Raw genomic sequence first — 11,458 nt, 5'->3', positions numbered from 1 at the left:
AATACCCCTCTCCATTCCTAAGTGCTAAAACAGTATGAAATAACAAGTAAAAATATCTGAAACTAATAAAATGGGGAGCAGAGCAATATATCAAAGGAACATTTGGTTGATATAATGTAGAAATCATGCAGTTAAACAAAAGCTAATTAAGAATTTATCGTAGCATGTTGAACTTTCAAAAGAAAATAACAATCAAACCCAATATGGCAGTTCTATGAAGATTTCTACAAGCACTTCTACCATGTTAAAAGTTTCCCAGTGGATAAGTTCTGCAGTACAATATTGTACTTGCTTCCTAAGGCTACTTCCAAGTTATTGATACAACTACTTTCGAATCTAATCAATAACAACAACGAAAGATTTTATAGCATATAAAATACTAATGGTTAGAACACAGACGTTCTACTTTACAAACCAAAGGAGATACAACTTTCGAGTTACTAAGTATTTCCATTCATCATCTCCTACGCTAATTGATGCAAAGGGTCTCAAAAATTAAGCAACAAAAATTATGCGATACCTTAAGCTGGCTGCTTATGACATACAAAATGCCTACTGCCATGGAAGTAAAACATAGTCGTGACTGGAACATTTTATGACAGTTATTAAATACCGATGTCATTCCATTTATATTTCTTTTATGCTGAATACTGATCGAATTGGAAAACATATGGCTCTACATAAGAGGTCATATTAAAACAACACTGTAAACACTATTTTTATTTCAAATAAATATTCTGGCATGATCTCGATGATACAGTCAAGTAACAAAATATTTCGCAATGAAACAGATTTACTCCAACTTCACTTATGATTTGTATTTTCAGGCACAGCATCTTTACACTTATCAAATGTCTCAGTATCTAGAACATTGTTAAATAACTTATACTGTATATAAAATTTACAACCAACACCTAATTTGACATGGCCTACTCGAGCAAAAATGAATATCCCGGATGCATTACTCAACTTGAAGAAAAGCAGCAATTGGGTTGTTTAGGACTGATTGGCGCAAGGGGAATGATGCTTCAGATCCGCTTCACTTAACTGACTTACTCTTCACGCATTTGCATATTGGTCAACAAATCCAAAGATTCTCAGACATTTGGAACAAATGAGGCTTACCTTGTGCAATTTCTAATTTAATTTTTTTCCATTCATTTTATACTCAACTTTGCACTGATGAATACTGTTTATAATATAACTGTCAGTGACACCTCAGATAGGTTACAGGATCGGAATCCAATAAAACTTTCCTATAGATTTATCTTTGTTTCAAGCAACAATAATGCTCATGTCTGTTGCTCTATGATTCCTGCTTAAGCAAGTAGATGGGTCTTCTCTTAAAGAGACAATCCCACTTTATTCCTCTTCTTGAATACAGTGATGAACTTGGAACTTTCCTCATTTTGTCTTAAGTAGGTCATTGTTTCACAAAAGTTAACCATGGACTACACCTCAACCGTACCACTTCTTTCACTCTCCACTTCCTCCAATTTTCCATCATGGTTTCAATAAAAACATTGACCCATCGTGCCACTTGAAGCTTTGGGTTTCTTGCATGCATCCTTGCCTAGGAGCTCAATTGTCTCTTAGGGGCCTTTTCACCTTGTCTACCCCCAGCTTCTTCGTGCATCTTCATGCTATGTAAAAGTACTGAATTTGTGATTAAACTAATGCAGTACCATTTTTCGAAACAAAAATCTATATTTTTAATGTACTGACCTTCTTCCGTTCTCAAGGAATTATCAGCCAGATCAGACTAAACAACAATTCAAATAAAAAAAGTGGAAATAAAAGGAATGCTGCATATGTGATAGCCTACCTCAGCCACCTGATAACTTTTGTGAAAAGCTGTGCTATGTGTCTGGATTTAGTAAGCGACATATAGATGGGCTATGTTGAAGTAATTTGTTTTCACAGATTGAAAAACACAGAACTTGAGACATCCAAACAAAGACATTTATTACCATCATTTACTTTTAGTAGCTGAAAAAGTATCACAACAGACCATGATACTTTTTATTCGAAGTTGCAGCAATCAGCAAACTTCATATTAAATTCTAATCATCATACTTATGATATTTGAAGTGAAATTTCATTGTGTAATTATTGAATTATTTTTTTTAATTTTCATAAGGAATTCATTGTAATTTAACATGTATGATTAAAAGATTTCCACCACTCAGTAGACACCATTCTATCAATACTGTCAACGACTTCCTTTAAAAATTCTCACTTATCATATTGGAATTTTCCCTTAAACACTTTCACTTATCATATTGGAATTTTCCCTTAAACACTTTCACTTATCATATTGGAATTTTCGAGGCAAATTTCTAACCCACCCACTAATCCCAGTAAACATGGACCAAAATCATGAATTGATAGAGCATAATTTTACTTCATTCAGGCTTCATCATCACCAATTGCTGCTCGCACCCAACCTTAAAGTTTATTGCAAGTATCAGCTGTAGAGTATTTGACTCTTGGGGCTAGATGGGAGAAGAGTTCTTCTAACCCATGACTTCAATCTTGACCACTTTCTGTCTACATTCACTTAGGTCCTCCTTCATAATTTTCTGTTGATGCTTATCCAGCTACTCCTGAATTAACTAACCAAATCTTGACCGTTTCAATCACATTCCAAACCATCTCAAAGTCCCGCATTCAGGCTTCCTCATCTGCATGCTTATGACAGTACTGTATCTTGTTGGGACTGACAGAGTATATTAACTTGAGATGGATTCCCAGTTTATCAATTATGCTAAACTGAAATTATGGGTTTGCATAGGACAACTACATGCAAACACAACACGTCTGAGTCGCAAGAACAGGAGTTAATTGCTATTCCAAAGTTAAAGGAATTTTTCAACTGATGAAGTATTCAACAGATTTGGTAAAACAATTCCAATCAATTCATCTCATATTTTAATGAAAAAAACCCTGAAATTCATCATTTGGGTAATATTGCAAATTGTTCAATCTTCAAACTGGAGGGCTGAATCAACTTTATCACGGCATTTGCTTTTAGGTACAAATGATTATCATTCGAAAATAAATGAGTTTTTTCTTAATTTATACCACAACAAAATGAGAAAAATCTCATAAGAGAACCAATTTGTGTTTGGTTCCTTTCATAATGAAATGGCTCACTCAATTTCTCTCTCTTAGGCATTACAAACACAAGTGTTATAGAGGCAACTCCCCCTATACTTGTACCCTCATTCACAATATTAGACTATCTTAATTTTTCTTGAAAAAAAAAAAAAAACATTCATCAGCCAGCAAATCAACAAATGAAAGGAAATTGAAGCCTGCTAAAAATGTGAGATGGCTATAAGAGCCCCTTTTAAAATCAATTAGACAACTACCTTCTTGTACTTGGAACATGCATCTAACAATTCCCACGCAGTTTTATTTAGTGGTGTCTCCCATGCTTAATCTCCATGTGTCGCACCAGATTTCCATTCCTATTTGATTGGTAAGGACACAGAGGGCATCGATACGGCTTAAAGCCAGTATGGATCCGCATGTGCCGATGAAGGTTGTTACGTTCTGTGAATAATCGACCGCAAAGACCACACTGGTGCTTGCCACCAATAGTCATGCCTTCAGCAGAACCTAAGGGACCAGTTCCCCCGCCTCCTGCCACTGCCGCTGCTGCTGCAGACGCTGCTATGTCCTCCCTTGCCACTCCGTCAAGCCTCTGCAAACCAAAACCCAAATCTCAACTCGCTGTCTGTTACTCTTCTTTTCCCTTTTCATTCATAATCCAATGAATAATGAAAATGAAAAATCACATGGCAAATCTGCAAACTTGTTCTATATACATACAGTAGCTGGAATCATAGAAATACCATCGACCTTGCATCCAAGGGATGTAAGAATGAATGGTAATGAACCATCCACAGCAATGCTGACATCCCTTACATTTCATGTAATATACAAAAAGTTCATCATTGTCCATACATACAATGGTTCAATAAAATCAAAGACAAACACAGCTCTTACAGTGTTCGCCTGTTAGGTTTATCCCTTGAGGAAAATGAAAAACTGTCATAGGTGTATCTAATTCGTAATGGCTCTATTCAATCAAATCAGTAGAGTTACATTCAAGGAGTTCAAGACATAAGGATTTGATGATCAGTGGATTTCCTGAGGTAGATACACATAAGTTCAAACTTAAAGGAAAAAGAAAAAGTATTGACTGATAATATATAGAAAAAGGTAATTTTTAATGCTAATTCCCAATATTGATAATAATACATATTATAATATCAATAACAATAATTGTATTAATAAACATCTAATAAGTGAAATCTTTATCCTCACAAATACAAAAATTACACACTTTGTAAGCTTGAAGCACCAAATTATCTTCAAGGACAGGAGGCAGAGTACTACAGTACCAGGAATTGACTTCAACAGAGCCAGGCAATACAGTACCAAGATTTGGCTCTGATGGAGAGTCAGTATCATATCATATCATCACATGAATGATCCTGCTAGAGACAAGTCCCTTGCACTTACTCCAGTGCACTTTCCCATTACATATCTTGTCTAATTTTGTGAAAAATCTAAATGAGGAGCCAAATTATAAAAATACTGTACTGTATACTTTTCCTTTACAATAAAGGTTGAATTTGCATACAGGTACGGTACTGAACTAAAATTACACAAAACCAAAAGCATTAACTTTCTTCAGTCACATCAATAAAAAGCATTGACTGTGGTGCCTGTTGTCCTGGATGAACAGACAGAATGTGGTACTTCAGATTGCCTTTCTGATTAGCTCGATGTGGGCAGTAAGGGCACTGAAAAGGCTTTTCACCTCGATGAATCATCACATGTCGTTTAAGATTGTATTTGCCATAGCGCCCTTGGAAACTCTTCCCACAAAACCGACAACTGACGTTGCTATTCTCCTCCTGAAGACTGGCTGATAGTGCTACCGAAGGAGGAGGGGTAGTGTTCAGGTCCTGGTGGTACAGAGGCCGATTCATCGGTGGCTGTGATTGATGCTGAGCCTGCTCCGTTGGCTGGCGGTATGCCAGATGAGTCTGGAAAAGCAGAGCAACGCCCCTATTTAGTCTTGACTTCCTAAATACTTTAACCAGAAGTAATCTAACATATAAACTGCTACTGCTCACAAAATGTCAAACTTTACTAGAACAAAAACCAATTTAAAATAAGGTAAACAAAAACTCAAGTTTTTTGCATCCCCCATATTAAAATGATTTCCCACTTCTGCTAACATATATCTCAGAAGGCTTAATGATTCTGAAGAGTCACCTGATAACATCTAACAATATATTAGATTTTCTTTACTTTACCCACACCGCTTGCTGCCTATAATCAACATTGAAATAAAAATGAATAGGGATGGCTTATGGGCTGCACTTATTAGTATCTTGCCATTCGAAAGTTTCAACAATCCCTCAAGATGGCTAAATCCTTTTTGGCTATTCAATGTTCAAATATGACCATGAATAAAAACAGGTGATTTAATTATCACAAAAAATATTACCACCCTAGATTCTCTTATTCAAAATGATGATAAAACTTATCAAATAATGAGTCCAGAATAAAAGGTCTCATTACTAAATTCCACACTTTAACACAATGTACAAAAGAATAAACTAAATCAAAGCAAAATAAATGCCCATTACTCCATTCTTAATACTGAAATTCAAGAAAAATAATCACCAACCTTTCTTAGCTGAATTAGTCTATGATACGATTCTAATGCAAATTTTAGTCGCAAGAAGTGTGCGAAGAATTCAATCTTATGGGATTTAATATAGAATACTGTAATGGATTTACCTTGGGGAAGTGGTTCACAAAATAAATGTGGCCAATTACTAGCCAAAATGTGAACATGTGCATGACCATATATTACAGTACTGTGAATCAATTGAATAAGCCTTCATGTCAAATTACTACACTTTTAAACAAACCTAGAGTAAATTAAATACTATCTACTGTATACTACACCATCACTATGTAAAAGAACCACCTATGGAAACATGACCTTACATTTTCAGCTCTTAAACCAAGTATTGTTCCTCTGAAGGAAGCAACATTGAACAAAGCATATAACTAGACTCAAAGAAACAAAAAGCCCACCAAATTAAATCTATGAAAAAGAATCCTAGAACCTCTGACTTTTTTCATCCCCTGATATAGAGTACCTTAACTTTGGTTTCAATGCTCACATGAGGCAGCATAATAATTCCCTCGTTGGTGTTGCTGAAGTTCCAGCCATGCCGATGGTGAGGATGCATCACCAAACATTGACTGCAGGTAGGAGGGGCGCAAACGACTCAATTCAACTTCGTGGCCTTTGAGAATATGAACCTTCAGGTTACTTTTCTGATTAGCTCTGTGCGAGCAAAATGGACACTTAAATGGTTTTTCCCCATAATGGATCATCATGTGACGCTGTAAGTTGCGTTTGCGCCTGACTCCGTGAAACTTTCGGTTACACACGGGACACTGGTATTCCGTTTCTGCCTCTCTCTGTTGTTCTTGGGGGTGATAGTCAGGCAGCTGCTGTGCACCTTTCATCTCAATCTGCAACACACAAGGCCACACTGGTATCAGTTTCCAGTCTCTCTTTAAGCATCATCCGCCAGATGGCATTCCCACTTTCACCCAATAATTACAGTATACAGTAGTACTCTGTACCTGTTTATAAAATGCCAAGGTTTTACTTTAAATTGCTGGTAGATTATTTCAACTAACTCATTTAGCACCATTCTTTTCTGTTTTGTTATGGCTTTTATTTAAACACCTACAGTACTTTATCAGCAAAAATACCATCATCTTTTTATATTTAGGAATAAAGGTATTGTAACTAAAACGATAAAATCTTTTAAATTTTATTCATATTTTTAAAACAACTTTACAAGGAATAAAGCATTCCTTCAAATATAAATGTTTATAATAAATGAACAATAACTGAATTCTACATACAACTTCTATAATGAGATTGTGATAACAAAATACCCAAACTCTCACAAAACATATCGGTTTTACACGTAACCTTGAGGTAAGTTTATTTTTAAAACATGAAGGGAGGCAAAGGCTCTTCCTCAAAGGCAACGTCTTCCACCCTTGAATCAGACATCGTAAGATCAGGGGCGGATGACAAAAACTCAATCCCTTCCCCAGCCGGACCATGTTTTCGTTCCATGTGGCGCCTCAGAGTGACCTTCTGGGTAGCACGGTAGTTGCAGTGAGGGCATGAGAATGGCCTGGTACCAGTATGGGTGAGTAGATGATGTGACAGATTCTGGCGACGATTACGACCTTGGAAAGCTCTCCCACAAACTGGACACACAGCATCACCATTATTGCAACCGCTGGCCACTGCCTGCAACAACAAACACAAAACCCTCACTGCCAAACTGTACATCCTAAACAGAAACCATCATCCCAACCTCTTTCATATACTCAACATAAGAATGTCATTAGGAATAAGATAATCCAAGAAAAGCACAACCTATGGCTACCCCTACCTCCCAATCACCACAAGAGCAAGAAAACAAAATACTTTTAGTAAGATCAGTAAGACATTACAGCTAATAATTCCCTTCGAAAAAAATTTTACGATTATATATAAAAAGAGAAGTCCTCTACAAAAGAAAACCAATACAACATGAGTAATTTTCAGATGAAACCTCAATTTCTCCAAAAAAAACATTTAGGAAAGTAAGTTGTCCAGAAAAAATTAAAAGGTGAAAATGAAACAGAATCACTTCAGGAAAATAGTTTTCCCTGAAAAAAATAAAAATGTGAAAATAAACAATATCACTTCTAATTGATATCATATAAAGTTTTCTTTTATATCTAAGCCTTTGAAAAAGCATTGTCTTAGCCAAAGTAATAAAGGATTACTTAAAGAAAGTGGACTGATCACAACCTTCAGGAAAATGTGTTGCTTCAGAAACCCTCAGATTTCCTGGATTGCCGACCATGAGGTCTGCCGATGAAGACAGATTCCCAAGAGGAACAGCATCCTGGATGGGATGGCCGTGCCTACGCTCCAGGTGACGCTTGAGGTGGGCTTTCTGTGTTGCGCGGTAGGGGCACTCAGTGCAATGGAAAGGTCTTGTTCCTGTGTGAGTGAGTAGATGGTGGGAAAGATTCTGGCGGCGATTGCGACCTTGGAAGACTTTCCCACATACAGGACACACTGCTACTTCTACTCCATCCCCTCCTCTGCCTACCATCATCGCTGCCTGCAACAATGACATATCATGCCTCTACTCCCCAGACTGTGTAAGAACGACTAATCATAATTCTGCAACTGGCAATTTCACCTGGTCATTCGACTTAAAATTATCTACAATTAATCAAGAGTGCAATGCTGTACCATATAAAATCATTAAAATTACTGACAAGTCAGACTGGTAAGAAAATAAAAACTAGCGTAAACACAGACTTGTGTACTGAATTTTTCCATAATCAAAGTACAGTACAGTGTAACAAAATACATAATTACAATACTGTGCACAGAAACTGCACGCACACATGCGAAAGCTATTTGTGTAATATGCCATGGTCAAGATGGCACTTCATTTTCTTCAAAAAGATAAGACTTGGGAAATTATAAATACAGTATCACTAAAGGAATGCAGTCGGAATTCAACACTGTTTAAACATAATGTCACTACAATAAGATTATGTGTAATAGAGACTCAGTAATATATAAGTACCAGTACTGTATGCATAACAATATTTTCTCTATGGCTTATTTTCTGCTGCTAACGGCTCTGGCAATGCTGTAGCACGAGGAGGGGAGGATTGTGCACTAGGATCACGAGTGACACGATGAGGCTGAGACAAATGCAGGCGACCTGTAGAAGAGGTATCCTGCCAAACACTGGGCACATCAGTCGCAGAAGAAGCAGTCCTAGCCAAATGAATGCGTTCCAGGTGCATCTGAAGGTGGGCCTTGCGCTTGGCACGGTACGGGCAGTGAGGACAAGGAAAGGGTGTCTCGCCAGTGTGGATACGCATGTGGGTGCTCAAATTCTGGTGGCGATTTCGGCCACGGAAACCTCTCCCACAAACGTAGCACATCACCATCATCACAGCTGCTGCCGATGCCAACCCATCACCACCAACATTGCCCTGTAACACGAACATTACCTAAGCACCTCCCACTTTAGGATAATTTGTCACAGCAACACCAGTACCAATTAAACTAACACAATACAGAATATGAAAAAGTAATTCTATACAAACATGGGGAAAAAAAAAACATGCCACACTACTGTACCAACATGCTCATTAAATCAAAAGTTGTTTGACAATACTGTATAATGAAAATAGAAAATACAAATGAAACTTCTTCCCACTAAACCACTACATTTCTGGGTCTAAATCAATCAGAAACTGAGACCAGTCTTGAGAGGATCTTCCACTGGATTTTTGTTAAGTGGCACTGGGTGGATGACCCCTTGACTTGGGTGCCACTGCTGGAGAAGCAGGTGGAGGAATCAGAGAAAGTGCTTCTGGATGTAGCCTTAATATATGTCCCTTCATGTGGGGCTTTTGCCTGGCTGTGTAATCACAGTGAGGACAAGCAAACGGCCTTTCCCCCGTGTGAGTCAACACGTGTTGTTGCAGATTCTGTTGACGATTGCGACCCCGAAATGCCTTGCCACATGTGGCACATGTGGCAATCCGCTCCAACCCCCACATCTGCAACAACACAATGCTGCATGAGTCAGGTGGAACTTCTCCAGGACTCACTTTAGTATAAAAAAGATAAATTTATTGACAACTACTGTATTATGGAGGTACAGTGCCTTTCTAAGTTTATATATAGAATCATAACCAATTTCCTTTTCTTAAACGAAAGGTAGCAAATAAAAAATTTCTTAAAACTAAATGCATACTAATGTGGAAATAAAGTTAAAGATTACTTGGGAAAATATTTATTCATTAGCTAGTACATCACTGATAATTTCCACTGAAAATGTTTTTGGAGCTGACAGTACAGTATATTACTTTCATTACTGATTTTACTACAAGATTTATCAACAGACTTTTTCAAGTACTGTATTAAACAGGATAAAGATCATACAACCTGAAAAATACCATACTACATCATCTGATAACTTAAGAATGAATAACCTCCTCCAAATATTACCTAATACCAATTCCTTCCACAGCCTCAAACCATGAGTGAATTGAATTTGAAAGCTAAATCAAATGTAGCAACTGAGGTTTATTCAAAAATTTTTGAGAAAAAAATAATTCCCTACCAACAGACATATGCAATATAGCGTATACTGTACTGAAATAAATTTAAATATTCACTACAAATGGTATACATCTGATTAAATTACCAACTTCAAAAATGTTTTGTTGTTACAAACTGTTAAAATACAATCAACAGTTCCAATTTGTTAAAGATATCTTTTCTCTTAGAAACCGTGTTTTGTTCTGATGTGCACTTTCAAATTACTGAGACGATTTGCTCGGTGGGAGCAGTGGGGACAATGAAAGGGCTTCTCTCCAGTATGTGTCATCATGTGATAGTACAGATGCTGTTTCTTGTTTCGGCCACTAAAAACCTTCTGACACAGAGAACACACAGCTCCCATGGTAGGCAGGAGACCCCCTGAGGTGAAGGTGCTTGGACAGGAGAGGGAAGGGGATGGAAAGTCCTGCCCACCCTGCAAAAGACAAGACACCTCTCAGTTGGAATCGTTAGCCTCAGCCCTGTCAAACTATTCTCCCCTAACTTCCCTTTCATTTCCAAAACAGTGGAACCTTAAACAATAAGAATTTTTCAACAAAACCACAATGAATCTCAATTGCCCCAAACATGTTTACTATCCATCATCACTTTGAGAGCCTTTAATCAACAAGCAGAGGTTCACTCCATGAAATCTCCGAACGTGCTCCCGTAAATGGTCCCTACGGCTGGTTCTGTGATCACAGAAGGGACACCAATATGGTTTTTCTCCTGTGTGTGTCATGAGGTGTTGATTGAGATGCTGTTTGCGGTTTCTGCCATGGAAGTCCTTACGGCATACAGGACACATCACGGAAGGTGACCTCACTGTCTGGAAAATAAAACAGCCACTCCTCAGGATAACATATACTTGGTGAGCCAGCAAAGGTCTAAACACAGCAAATATGAAGGTGCAAGATACACTGATTGAGGTATGCTTTGTCTATCTTTTAATTTTTATACTTCCGGGAAAAGTCTATTTCTACTCCTTTGAACCTCATGATACAGTATACTTTACTTTTAACATTTTTCCACTTTCATTTCTTTTGTATCCTTACGATAAGTTTAGTGAAGGCAAAAGTGGCTGGCTGAGAAAGGTCCTGCTCGAGCAGTGTACACCAAGAAAATTTGAGGATCTAAGAAAGTTTGAGGGCTTCCCTATAACCTAACAATGTTTTAAACAACAGTGTACCTACAGCACTA

At 37.5% G+C, this 11,458-nt stretch overlaps 1 long non-coding RNA gene across 4 annotated transcripts; it reads right to left on the bottom strand.

The window, feature by feature from the left end:
* Positions 1-64: 64 nt before the first annotated feature.
* LOC137648642 (uncharacterized) lies at positions 65-11,333 on the bottom strand. 4 transcript variants are annotated; one of them, XR_011045669.1, is made up of 4 exons: positions 7,928-11,307; positions 7,049-7,378; positions 6,219-6,576; positions 67-5,063 (listed from the first exon to the last, which is right to left on the bottom strand). It is a non-coding gene; the product is annotated as an uncharacterized lncRNA (long non-coding RNA). The 4 variants fall into 4 exon arrangements; XR_011045670.1 differs by having other exon boundaries at positions 68-5,063; positions 7,049-9,141; positions 9,380-11,333; XR_011045671.1 differs by having other exon boundaries at positions 68-5,063; positions 7,049-8,246; positions 8,724-11,330.
* Positions 11,334-11,458: the final 125 nt, after the last annotated feature.

The sequence above is a fragment of the Palaemon carinicauda genome, chromosome 10 (assembly GCF_036898095.1).
Source record: "Palaemon carinicauda isolate YSFRI2023 chromosome 10, ASM3689809v2, whole genome shotgun sequence".
Classification (NCBI taxonomy): domain Eukaryota; kingdom Metazoa; phylum Arthropoda; class Malacostraca; order Decapoda; family Palaemonidae; genus Palaemon; species Palaemon carinicauda.
Note: the sequence above shows the minus strand (reverse complement) of the source record. Positions and strands in the feature narration are given on the sequence as shown.